Source organism: Oryctolagus cuniculus, chromosome 13 (genome assembly GCF_051225735.1).
Source record: "Oryctolagus cuniculus isolate XC-2025 breed Fujian yellow rabbit chromosome 13, ASM5122573v1, whole genome shotgun sequence".
NCBI classification, from domain to species: Eukaryota; Metazoa; Chordata; class Mammalia; order Lagomorpha; family Leporidae; genus Oryctolagus; species Oryctolagus cuniculus.
In genome coordinates, this window is record NC_142879.1 from 84,334,006 (window position 1) to 84,348,409 (window position 14,404).

Here is a 14,404-nt window from a genome sequence, read left to right on the forward strand (position 1 = left end):
ATATGGTGTGCTGTGGCTATCTAAATCCCAGATCTTGCTACAGCTTCTGTGTTTGTTTGTGTTTTCTGGACATTCTCTACGGACTTGACGGTTTTGCATGCATTTTAGCATGTAAGTTTCTGTTTCTGCCGGCAAACGCTAATTGGTTCCACCTGGAGTCAAATCCTTCACAAATCGGTGTTCTAGGCAGAACGCTTCAGAAACCTGAGATAAATGATATTTGTGATTGTAAACATGACATTGGATGCATTTGCCAAAATGAAAGATTGTGCTTTTCTCCTAAACCACATTCACCGTTATTTTTTGGTTAAATTTCCCCTAAAAACAGCAACAATTTTTCAGGATTTGCCGGGATGTAAATAAAAAATATCTGGTGTGTTGTGGCTATCTCAATCCCAGAACTTGCTACAGTCTCTGTGTTTGTTTGTGTTTTCTGGAGATTCTCTACGGACTTTATGCTTTGGAATGCATTTTAGCATGACTCTTTTTGTTTTCTGCTGGCAAAAGCTAATTAGTACCACATGGAATCAAATCCTCCACACATTCGAGTTTTCTACGCAGAAAGCTTCAAAAGCCCAAGAATATATGATATTTGTGATTGTAAACATGACATTGGATGCATTTGCTGAACGAAAAGATTGTCCTTTACTCTGAAACCACTTTCACGGTGATTTTTTCCTTAAATGTCACCCAAAAACCACAACAATTTGTCCAGATACTCCTGCATGGAAACAAAAATATCTGGTGTGTTGTGGCTACCTCAATCCTAGATCACGCTACAGCCTCTGTGTTTCTTTGTGTTTTCTAGACATTCTCTAAGGACTTTACAGCTTTGAATGCATTTTAGCATGACACTTTTGGTTTTCTGCTCACAGACGGTAATTGGTTCCACCTGTAGTCCAATTCTTCACATATTCGGTGTTCTAGGCAGAAAGCTTCAGAAACCCGAGAAAACATGATATTTGTGATTGTAAACATGGCATGGGGGAGGGACGGTATGGGGGGGAAAGCCATTGTAACCCATGAGACGTACTTTGGAAATTTATATTCATTAAATAAAAGATAAAAAAAAAAAAACAAAACATGGCATGGGATGCATGTGCCAAACAGAAAGATTGTGCTTTTCTCCAAAACCACTTTTTGGTGTTTTTTTTTTTTTTTTTTTTTTTTTTAAATTTCACCCGAATTGTACAACAATTTGTCCAGATACTCCTACATGAAAACAAAAATATCTGGTGTGTTGTGGCTATCTCAATCCCAGATCTTGCTACAGCCTCTGTGTATGTTTGTGTTTTCTGGACATTATCAATGCAGTTTACGGTTTTGAATGCATTTAAACATGTAAGTTTCTGTTTCTGCTGGCAAACGCTAATTAGTACCACATGGAGTAAAATCCTGGAAACATTCGAGATTTCTAGGCAGACAACTTCAGAAATCCGAGAAAACATGATAGTTGTGTTTGTAAACATCACATGTGATGCATTTGTTGAACAGAAAGATTGTGCTTTTCTGAAAAACCACTTTCACGGTGATTTTTTTGGTTAAATTTCACCCGAAATCCACAACAATTTGTCTGGATATGCTGGGATGAAAGCAGAAATGTCTGGTGTGTTGTGGCTATCTCAATCCCAGACCTTGCTACAGCCTCTCTGTTTGTTTGTGTTTTCTGGACATTCTCTTCTGATATTACAGTTTTGAATGCATTTTAGCATGACACTTTTTGTTTTCTGCTGGCAAACGCTAATTGGTTCCACATGGGGTCAAATCCTCCAAACATTCACATTTTCTAGGCAGAAGGCTTCAGAAATCTGATTAAACATGATATTTCTGTTTCTAAACATGACATGGGATGCATTTGCCAAACAGAAAGATTGTGCTTTTCTCCAAAACCACTTTCACAGTGGTTTTTTGTTCAAATTTCACCCAAAAACCACAACAATTTGTCCAGATACTCCTGGATGAAAACAAAAATATCTGGTATGTTGTGGCTATCTCAATCCCAGATCTTGCTACAGCCTCTGTGTTTGTTTGTGTTTTCTGCACATTTTCTAGGGACTTTACAATTTTGAATGCATTTAAGCATGTAAGATTTTATTTTCTGCCAGCAAACACTAATTGGTTCCACATGGAGTCAAATCCTCCACACATTCCCGTTTTCTAGGCTGAAGGCTGCAGAAACCCGATTAAACATGATATTTGTGTTTATAAACATGACATTGGATCAACTTGCCAAACAGAAAGATTGTGCTTTTCCAAAACCACTTTGACAATGATTTTTTGGTTAAATTTCACCTGAATTCCAGAAGAATTTGTCCGGATATGCTTGGATGAACTCAGAAATATCTGATGTTTTGTGGCTATCTGAATCCCAGATCTTGCTACAGCCTCTGTGGTTGTTTGTGTTTTCTGCTGGCAAATGCTAATTGGTTCCACCTGGAGTCAAATTCTCCACACATTCGAGTTTTCTAGGCAGAAGGCTTCAGAAACCAGATTAAACATGATATTTGTGTATGTAAATATGACATGGGATGCATTTGCCAAACAGAAAGAAAGTGGTTTTCTCCAAAACCACTTTGGGGGTGGCTTTTTTTTTATTTCACCCAAATTCCACAACTATTTGTCCAGATACTCCTGGATGAAAACAAAAATATCTGGTATGTTGTGGCTATCTCAATCCCAGATCTTGCTACAGCCTCTGTGTTTGTTTGTGTTTTCTGGACATTCTCTATGGACTTTACGGTTTTGAATGCATTTTAGCATGTAAGTTTTTGTTTTCTGCTGGCAAACACTAATTAGTACCACATGGAGTCAAATCCTCCACACATTTGAGTTTTCTAGGCAGAAATCTTCAGAAACATGAGAAAACATGATATTTGTGTTTGTAAACCTGATATTGGATGCATTTTCCGAACAGAAATATAGTGCTTTTCTCAAACCACTTTGACGGTGACTTTTTGGTTAAATTTCACCCAAAAACCAGAACAGTTTGTCCAGATACTTTTGGATGAAAAGAAAAATATCTGGTGTGTTTTGGCTATCTGAATCCCAGATCTTGCTACAGCCTCTGTGGTTTTTTTGTGTTTTCTGGACATTCTCTACAGACTTTACGGTTTTGAATGCATTTAACATGTAAGTTTTTGTTTTCTGCCGGCAAACGTTAATTGGTTCCACATGGAGTCAATTCCTTCACACATTCGAGTTTTCTAGGCAGAAAGCTTCAGAAACCTGAGAAAACATGATCGTTGTGGTTGTAAATATGACAGTGGATGCACTTCTCGAACAGAAAGATTGCGCTTTTCTCCAAAACCACTTTGACGGTGATTTTTTTGTTAAATTTGATGTGAAAACCACAACAGATTTTCAGGATTATCCGGGATGAAAGCAGAAACATCTGGTGTGTTGTGGCTATCTCAATCCCAGACCTTGCTGCAGCCTCTGTGTTTGTTTTTGATTTCAGACATTCTCTACGGAATTTACTGTTTTGAATGCATTTTAGCATGACGCTTTTTGTTTTCTGCTCAAAGATGCTAATTGGTACCACCTGGAATCAAATCCTCCACACATTTGAGTTTTCCAGGCAGAAAGCTTTAGAAACCGAGAAAACATGATATTTGTGTTTGTAAATATGACATTGGATGCAATTGCCGAACAAAAAGATTGTGCTTTTCTCCAAAACCACTTTGACAGTGCTTTTTTTTTTAATTTCATCCGAATTCCACAAGTATTTGTCCAGATACTCCTGGATAAAAATAAAAATATCTGGTGTGTTGTGTCTATCTCAATCCCAGATGTTGCTACAGCCTTTGTGTTTGTTTGTGTTTTCTGGACATTATCTATGGACTTTACGGTAATAACCAGAATCTACAAACAGATCAAGAATCTGGAAAAAAAATGGTGCTGAAATTTATATGGAGACACAGGAGACCTCAAATAGCTAAAGCAATCTTCTACAACAAAAACAAAGCTGGAGGCATCCAAGTACCAGAGTTCAGGACATAGTACAGTGCAGTTGTTATCAAAACAGCATGGTACTGGTACAGAAACAGATGGATAGACCAATGTAATAGAATTGAAACACCAGAAATCAATTCAAACATCTACAGCCAACTCATATTTTATCAAGCATCCAAAAGCAATCCCTGGAGTTAGGGCAGTCTATTTTAAATAATGGTGCTATTTAAATTGGATTTCCACATGCAGAATCATGAAGCAAGACCCCTACCTTTCACCTTACACAAAAATCCACTCAACATGAATTAAAGACTTCAATCTATGATCTGACACCATCAAATTATTAGAGAGAATTGGAAAAACTCTGTAAGATATGGGTACCGGCAATGAGTTCTTGGAAAACACCCCAGAAGCACAGGAAGTCAAAGCCAAAATTAACATTTGGGATTGCATCAAATTGAGAAGTTTCTGTACTGCAAAAGAAACAGTCAGGAAAGTGAAGAGACAACTGACAGAATGGGAAAATATATTTGCAAACTATGAAACTGATAAAGGGTTGATAACCAGAATCTACAAAGAAATCAAGAAACTCCACAAGATCAAAACAAACAACCAACTTAAGAGATGGGCCAAGGACCTCAATAGACATTTTTCAAAAGAGGAAATCCAAATGGCCAACAGACACATGAAAAAATTTTCAAGATCACTAGCAATCAGGGAAATGCAAATCAAAACCACAATGAGGTTTCACCTCACCCCGGTTAGAATGGCTCACATTCAGAAATCTACCAATAATAGATGCTGGAGAGGAGGTGGGGAAAAAGGGGCACTAACGCACTGTTGGTGGGAATGCAAACTGGTGAAGCCACTGTGGAAGTCAGTCTGGAGATTCCTCAGAAACCTGAATATAACCCTACCATTCAACCCAGCCATCCCACTACTTGGAATTTACCCACAGTAACTGAAATTGGGAAACAAACAAGCAGTCTGCACCCTAATGTTTATTGCACCACAATTCACAATAGCCAAGACCTGGAACCAACCTAAATGCCCATCAATGGCAGACTGGATAAAGAAATTATGGGACATGTACTCTATAGAATACTATACAGCAGTAAAAAACAATGTAATCCAGTCATTTGCAACAAGATGGAGGAGTCTGAACACCATTTCGCCGAATGAACTAGGCCAGGCCCAAAGGAACTAATATTATATGGTATCCCTGATCGGCGACAAATAACTGAACACCAAGGGGAAACCTGTTGAAGTAAAATGGACACTAGGAGAAACTGTGACTTGATCAGCTCTTTTCATGACTGTTGATGTACAATGTAATACTTTATCCATGTTAGTATTTTTTTTCTAGTACTATTGGTTGAACTCTGTAATTAACACATATCATATCATATGTTCTCCCTGATTAGTGACAAATAACCGAGCACCAAAAATGAAATCTGTTAAAGAGAAATGAACACTATGAGAAATGGTGACTTGATCAGCCCTTGCCCTGACTGTTGGTGAACAACTTAATACGTTATCCCTCTTAGTAACTGTTTTGTTTGTATTTTGGTTGAATACTGTAATCAATACACAGATATTCTTAAGTGTTGAAACTTAACTGAAAAGTGATCGTTGTTAAACATAAGAGTGTGAATAAGAGAGGGAAGTGATGTACAATTCGGGACATGCTCAAGCTGACATACCTCAAATGGTCGAGTTAGAAACATACCAGGGGATTACAATTCAATCCCATCAAGGTGGCATGTGCCAATGCCATCTCACTAGTCCCAGTGATCAATTTCTGTTCACAATTGATCATAATGATGGGGCTAAGAGCCAAAGGGATCACATAAACAAGACTAGTGTCTGCAAATACTAGCTGATAGAATAAAAAAGGGAGAGAATGGTCCAACAAGGGAAGCGAGATACACAGCTGACCCATAGAATGGCAAATATCCTAAACAGCACTCTGGCCTCATAAGCAGCCCATAAATCATTTGGATCTGGCTGAAGAGCCGATGAGAGTATTTCAGGCATGGAAAGCCAAGACACTCTAGCAAAAAAAAAGGACCTAAATGAAAGATCTCTATGATTGAGATCCCAGTAGAAAAACAGGCCATCAAAGAAGAGGTGCCTTTCTCTTAAGGGAGGAGTGAACTTCCACTTTGAATATGACCTTGTCTAAATATGATCAGAGCCGGTGAACTCAAAGGAATTCCATAGCCTTGGCAGCTCATGACAAGAGCCTAGGGTGATTACTGATGCCATACACAAGAGTGTCAATTTGTTAAGTCAACAACAGGAATCACTGTGCACTTACTCCCCATGTAGGATCTCTGTCCTTAATTTGCTGTACATTGTGATTTAATGCTATAACTAGCACTCCAAAAGTATTTTTAACTTTGTGTTTCTGTGTGGGTGTAAACTGTTGAAATCTTTACTTAATATATACTAAATTGATCTCCTGTATATAAAGAGAATTGAAAATGAATCTTGATGTGAATGGAAGGGGAGAGGGAGCGGGAGATGGGAGGGTGGTGGGTGGTTGGGAATTTATGGGGGAAAAAGCCCTTTTAATCCATAAGCTGTACTTTTTTACTAAATAACAACAAAAAAAGATGTGTAACAACCGGGTCTCTAACTGGCACCCATTTGATGCCAGCACTTCAGGCCAGGGAATTAACCCACTGTGCCACAGTGCTGGCCACAACTTTTTACTAGTTCAGTGTATATTACTATGTTGGCACTAAACCACCTCTACTATATCATTGAAAAGACCAATAAATACAAATTCAGGCTTTATATTTTACAATAATTTAGGAGATCCTATGTTCCAATTTGAATAACATGATAAGTATGTTAACATTATAGCATCACAGAGACTAGAAACAAATTTGATATCAGGTTTGATATTTCTAATGCTTTATAATCATGACAACTTTATGTTGTCAAATATTTATTTCACGATTTTAATGAAATATACTCATAAAGCTGGTATATCACAATATAATGCAAACAAAAATAAACAACTTACTGTTGGTGTGTTCATTTTCTTTGGCCTAGGAAACATGTAGTGGGAATTAGGACTGTACCTGGATGAGAAGATAAATGGAAATGTGAGAGAACTGGTGTTATTTGCTCCTAGACTCAGAGCAATATCATTATAGAAGTGAATACAAAATACCAAATACATTAGCTGTAGAAAAGAACACCAATTAGCTTCCCTCAGTAGTAACAGTGCTTTACACATGACAAGGACCAAAGAAGATGTCCTTGAAAGAGCACCAACAGTGACTTGATTAGCTCTTGTCCTGATTGTTGATGTACAATGTAATACTTTATCCATGTTAGTATTTTTTTGTTCTAGTACTATTGGTTGAACTCTGTAATTAACACAATTATTCCTGGTGTTTAAATTTCAACTGAAAAGTGATCCCTGTTAGGAATTTGGAAAACATTATGCTGACTGAAATAAGCCAGTCCCAAAGGGACAAATATCATATGTTCTCCCTGATCGGTGACAACTAACTGAGCACCAAAAAGGAAACCTGTTAAAGAGAAATGAACACTACGAGAAACCGTGACTTGATCAGCCCTTGCCCTGACTGTTGGTGAACAACTTAATACGTTATCCCTCTTAGTAACTGTTTTGTTTGTGTTACTTAATACTTTTGGTTGAATACTGTAATCAATACACAGATATTCTTAAGTGTTGAAACTTAACTGAAAAGTGATCGTTGTTAAATATAAGAGTGTGAATAAGAGAGGGAAGTGATGTGCAATTCGGGACATGCTCAAGCTGACATACCTCAAATGGTCGAGTTAGAAACATACCAGGGGATTCCAATTCAATCCCATCAAGGTGGCATTTGCCAATGCCATCTCACTAGTCCCAGTGATCAATTTCTGTTCACAATTGTTCATAATGATGGGACTAAGAGCCAAAGGGATCACATAAACAAGACTAGTGTCTGCGAATAGTAGCTGATAGAATTAAAAGGGAGAGAATGGTCCAACATGGGAAGCGAGATACACAGCAGACCCATAGAATGGCAGATGTCCTAAACACTCTGGCCTCAGAATCATCCCTTAAAACACATGAATCTGGCTTTAAAGCCCATGAGAGTATTTCAGGCATGGAAAGCCAAGACACTCTGGCAAAAAAAAAAAGACATAAATGACATAAATGAAATATCTCCGTGATTGAGATCCCAGTGGAAAGAACAGGTCATTAAAGAAGGAAGTACCTTTCTCTGAAGGGAGGAGAGAAGTTCCACTTTGAATATGACCTTGTCTAAATATGATCAGAGCCGGTGAACTCAAAGGAATTCCATAGCCTTGGCAGCTCATGACAAGAGCCTAGGGTGATTACTGATGCCATACACAAGAGTGTTAATTTGTTAAGTGAACAACAGGAGTCACTGTGCACTTACCTTCATGTAGGATCTCTGTCCTTAATGTGCTGTACATTGTAATTTAATGCTATAACTAGTACTCAAACAGTGCTTTTCACTTTGTGTTTCTGTGTGGGTGCAAATTGTTGAAATCTTTACTTAATATATGCTAAACTGATCTTCTGTATAAAAAGAGAATTGAAAATGAATCTTGATGTGAATGGAAGGGGAGAGGGAGTAGGAAAGGGGAGGGTTGCAGGTGGGAGGGAAGTTATGGGGGAAAGCCATTGTACTCCATCAGCTCTACTTTGGAAATTTATATTCATTAAATAAAAGTTAAAATAAAGAAAGATCACCAACAATTATACTGATTGGCAGTGATAAGGCACACGTAATCTTTATGTCAAAAGAAACATGTACTTGCTACTTAATTTGTTTAAAATGTTACTGCCAAGAAGCAATTTTTTATTTTAAGAATGCTTGTGAGTCAAGTTGCAAAATACCACAGAAACAAATGCTGCCACTAAAATCTACCCTATAGAAAAATACTTGGGTGATGTTAACTATTGTTCTGTTGCTACAAATATACTTCATGGTACTTCATATTGTTAGTTTCACTAGAACATATTTTGATGTTACACACTGAAAATTCTATAGAATATATTCTGCTTGTAACCACGATATTTTTGTCCACAGCTGTGTAGAAAAATGAATATAATACACATTTATTATGCTATATCTTTATAGTAATTATTGCAAAAGACACCTCCCAGTTTCCAAATATTCATGTAGTTCTTCCCTAAAATGCTTCTTGGCATTCAGTGAATATAACACCAACATGATTTGAAAAGTTATATTATGAAGAAGCCTCAGAACTTCCTGTTGGAGATACAGGACCCAGGCAAAATTTCATAGCAAACCATCAGACTTGGGAATGTTAAATGTTGTGATGCAAGTTAGTCTGCTGCTTGGGAAATACTATATCTAATACCAACATGCCCAGATGCGTGATTGATATTCTGCATATTCAAGGCAGCACCCTGCTAAGATGTCTATGAGGCAGTAGTTGGCGCATAAGCACTTGGATTCCTACCACCCACACATTATTAAAGGATGGAGTCCTGTACCTGAACATATATGTTAATTTCTTCTGATTTAACTTTGCATGGAATTAAATTCTTCCCTTCTCATCAAGGTTATTAATATTTGATGTTGGACAAATCCAGATACATGTAAGCTCTCTTCCATTAGAAAACAATAATAGGGATCAGGGGCAAGATTGCAGAGTAGGGAGGGAGCTTGCTGCTCTATTCTTGGGGAAGATAGTCTTTAAAAAATGGAAAGAGTGCAGATTCAGGCAAGAGTTTTGGGTTAAAAAGCAGAGGAAGCTCTACATATTGGAGGGACAAAGTGGACCTACATGGAGGGATTCACAACTCAGAACTCCAGCAGCCAAGAGCCTCCACATCAGAGAGGAGAGTGTGGTGAGACCAGACTGCATAAGCCAAATCCATGGGTGAAAAAGCTGCAGGAAGAGCCTAGAGAGAATCTGACTTGGAGCCAATTGGGGGATAATGTACCTGCCAAACTAGAGGAGAAAAAAAAGAGGGGGCACATTTTCTCTGTCCATAGCACCCTGCAACTGCAACATGTAAGCAAGTGATATAGAACAAGTGCCATTTTGACACATATGACAGCTGTGCTAGCTTGTGTCAGCATCTTGAAAGCAGCCAAGCAGAGAATCCTGATCTGGTGGGGAGATCTGGCAGGGGGGTATGCTGCTTGAGACTGTGTGAGGCTTCTGTGCTAGGACTGTGTAAATACTGAGGTTGTGTGGGAGCAAAAAGGGAGTCACCGGGACTTTGAGCAGTCAGTGTGGGAGGCTCCACACAATCAGCATTCCCTGGTTACCAGGCAAGGGTCATTGCTGGAGAATCCAAACTTATACTGAAAACTGCACAGATCCTTTGTGTGGTCCTTGTGGCAGTGCCAATAAATAATATACCCTCTGGGGCTAGCACCCAGGCACTGGTCTCATTTGAGGAGAGGAGCTCAGATGAATCTACACCAACAGACAAGAAGAAACCTCCCCTCTAATAAAAAAAGAGATTTAAGATGCCAAAATTGGTGTGTCACTTCAGACACACCCTTCACTCTGAAGCAATGAACAGAGCTCCCTGGCTACAATCACCACATGCCTTTAGGTATTTCCTGAAAGCAGACAATCTGATGATGAACACAGACATAGTCCACAGATAAAAGCTGCAACAGCAAAAATAAAATGACTATGTCCACAAATACTAAATAACAAATGCACCAAACAAGAATACGGAAGACAAAATGATGCCCCCCGAAGAACACAACACTACAATAATAGATTGTGAAGATGATGAGATTAAAAATATCCAGAAGTAGAATTCAAAATATTGATCACAGGATTGCTTAAAAGTAATCAGAAGAAAATGCATGAACTAATAAAATCTATACATGACATGAAAGAAATTTTCTCCCATGAAATTGAGAACTTAAGGAGAAATCAAAATGAAATCTTGGAAATGAAGAAGTCAATAGAGCAAATTAGAAAATGCAGTGGAAAGCCTTAACAAAAGAATCTGTGAATCAAAAGAAAGAATATCTGACTTAGAAGACAAAAAAAAAGGAAATCATTCAGAGAGATCAAACATAAGAAGAAATTAGAAAGTTAAAATACACTGTTGGTAAATTATAGATACTATCAAATGACCCAACATAAAAGTTCTAGGAATTTATGAAGTTTTGGAAAGATGGGATGGATGAGAAGGTCTTTTTAGTGAAATAATTCCAGAAAACTTCCCTAATTTGGAGAAATAAAAGGACATTTAAGTCCGAGGAGCATATAGAACTCCTAAAAGAAATGACCAGAAAATATATTCACCATGATAGATTATAAGCAAACTTTCCACAGTAAAACATAAAGAAAAGATTCTAAAATCTTCACAAGAGAAACACTAGATTTATTTCAGGGATCTCCAGTTAGACTCAGAGTGGACTTCTCATCAGAAATCCTACACGCTAGGAGGGTATATCACTATTATAAATGCATATGCACCTAATTACAGGGCACCTGACTATTTAAAACAAACATTAAAGGAAGCAAAGGGAGACATAAATTCAAACATAATAGTAATGGAGGGCTTCAATACCCCACATTCAGGAATGGACAGATCCACAAGACAGAAATTCAGCAAGGAAACAGCAGAGGTAATCAACACTATAGACCAAATGGATCTAATAAATATCCACAGAAATTTTCACCTTACAGTTCCAGAATACATATTATTCTCAGGAGTGTATGGAACTTTTTCTAGGATTGACCACATACTAGACCATAAAGCTAACATCAGCAAATTCCAAAACCAAAAAAAAAAAAAAAATCAGAATCATACTACGCTTCTTCTCACACCACAATGGAATGATGCTGGAAATCAGCAACTTAACAATCTCTGAAACATATGCAAACATATGGAGACTGAACAATATGCTTCAGAATAAAGAGTGGGTCATAGAAGAAATAAAAGTTGAAATAAAAAATTTTGGGAAACAAATAAAGCAACAACAAAATATCAAACTTATGGTGTACAGCAAAAGCAATGTTAAGAGGAAAGTTTGTAACAATTGGTGCCTATATCAAGAAACTGGAAATACACCAAATAAATGAGCTATCAATGCATCTCAAGGATCTAGAAAATGAGCAAACCAAACCAAAACTAATAGGAGAAAAGAAATATCAAAATTAGAGAGGAAATTTTAAAAATGAATCCAAAAAAACAATATAAAATATCAGCAAAATAAAGAGCTGTGGCCGGCGCCGTGGCTCAATAGGCTAATCCTCTGCCTGGTGGCGCCAGCACACCGGGTTCTAGTCCCGGGCGGGGTGCCGGATTCTGTCCCGGTTACCCCTCTTCCAGGCCAGCTCTCTGCTGTGGCCAGGGAGTGCAGTGGAGGATGGACCAAGTGCTTGGGTCCTGCACCCCATGGGAGACCAGGATAAGCACCTGGCTCCTGCCTTCAGATCAGCATGGTGCGCCAGCTGCAGTGTGCCGGCCATGGCAGCCATTGGAGGGTGAACCAATCGCAAAGGAAGACCTTTCTCTCTGTCTCTCTCTCTCTCACTGTCCACTCTGCCTGTAAAAAAAGAGATTTTTTTTAAATAAAATTGACACATAATTGGGCAACTAACCCAAAAAAAGATGCAAATGAATAAAACTAGAGATGAAAAAGAAAATGTAACAACAGACACCATGAAGTGAATTACAAGAAATTAATACAAAGAGCTGCATGTCAACAAGCTGGAAACATAAATGAAATGGACAGGTTCCTGGAAACAAACAACCTAGCTACATGGAGCAATGAATACATAGAAAACCTAAACAGACAAATTTCCAAGATGAAAATTGAATCAGTAATAAAGACCCTCTTGACAAACAAAAGCTGAGGTCCCGATGTCTTCACTGCTGAATTTTAACAGAAATTTAAAAGAGAACTAATATCAATTCTTCTCAAGTTATTCAAAACAATTGAAAGAGAGGGAATTTTCACAAATCTTTCCCTGAAGCCAGCATCACCTTAATTTCTAAACACGGAAAAAGACACAATAGAGAAAGAGAACTACACACCAATTTCCCTAAATCAAATAGCGGCAAAATTCCTTAATAAAATTCTCGTCAATGGAATCCAACAACACATCTAAAGATCATTCACGCAGACCAAGTGGAATTTATCCTTGGAATGCATGGATGGTTCAATACTTACAAATCAATCAATGTGATACATCACATTAACAAATTTAAGAACAAAACCAAATGATTATCTCTATATGCAGAGAAAGCATTTGATAAAATACAACACCCTTTCATGATGAAAACTGAGCAAATTGAGTATAGAGGAAAATCTCTTGACACAATCAAGGAAATTTATGACAAATATAGTCAGCATCCCATTGAATGAGGAAAAGTTAGAAGCATTCTCACTGAGATCTGGAACTAGACAAGGATGCCCACGCTCAACATTGCTATTCAGTATAATCCTGGAAGATTTAACCAGAGCCATTAGCCAGAAAAAGAAATCAAGGGACACAAATTGGTAAAGAGAAAGTCAAACTATCTCTATGTGCAGATGACATCTCTATTTGCAGATGGATCCAAAAGACTCCTCCAAGAGATTATGTGAACTCATGGAAGAGTTTGGTAATGTAGGAGGATATACAACCAATACACAGACATTAAAACAGCCTTTGTATACACAGATTGCATACACAATGGCATGTTTCAGAAAGAATTTCTCAGATCATTCCCATTCACAATAGCATGGAGTAAATTTAACCAACAATGCCAAAGATCTTTATGATGTGAATTATAAAATATTAAAAAAGAAACAGAAGATAAAAATGAAAAAAAATCCATGTTCATGAATTATAAGAAGCAATATCATCAAAATGCCCATTATTCTAAAAGCAATTTACGAATTCAATGTGATACCAATCAAAATAGCAAAGACATTCTTCTAAGATCTAGAAAAATGATGAAGAAACACAGGAGACCTTGCATAGCTAAAGCAATATTATAGAACAAAAACAAAGCCAGAGGCATCACAATACAAGGTCTCAAGACATGCTTCAAGGCAGTTATAATAAAAGCAGCCTAGTAATTGTGAAAAAAAAAGATGGATGGACAAAATGAACAAACAAACAAACAAACAAACCACCAGAAGTCAATCCAAGCATCTTCAACCAACTTATATTCAACTAAAGAGCATAAACACACCCCTGGAGTAAGGACAGTCTCTTCAGCAAGTGGTGCTGGGAAAACTGGATTCCCACATGCAAAAATATGAAGCAAAACCCCTGCTTTACACCATACACAAAAATCCATTCAAAATGATCAAAGACATAAATCTATGAGCTGATAACACCATATTATTAAAGAACATTGGGGAAAGCCAGGAAGATAATTGGCTCAGGCAAAGAGTTCTTCGAAAAGAAACCAGAGGCACTGGCAATCAAAGCCATAATTAAGAAATGG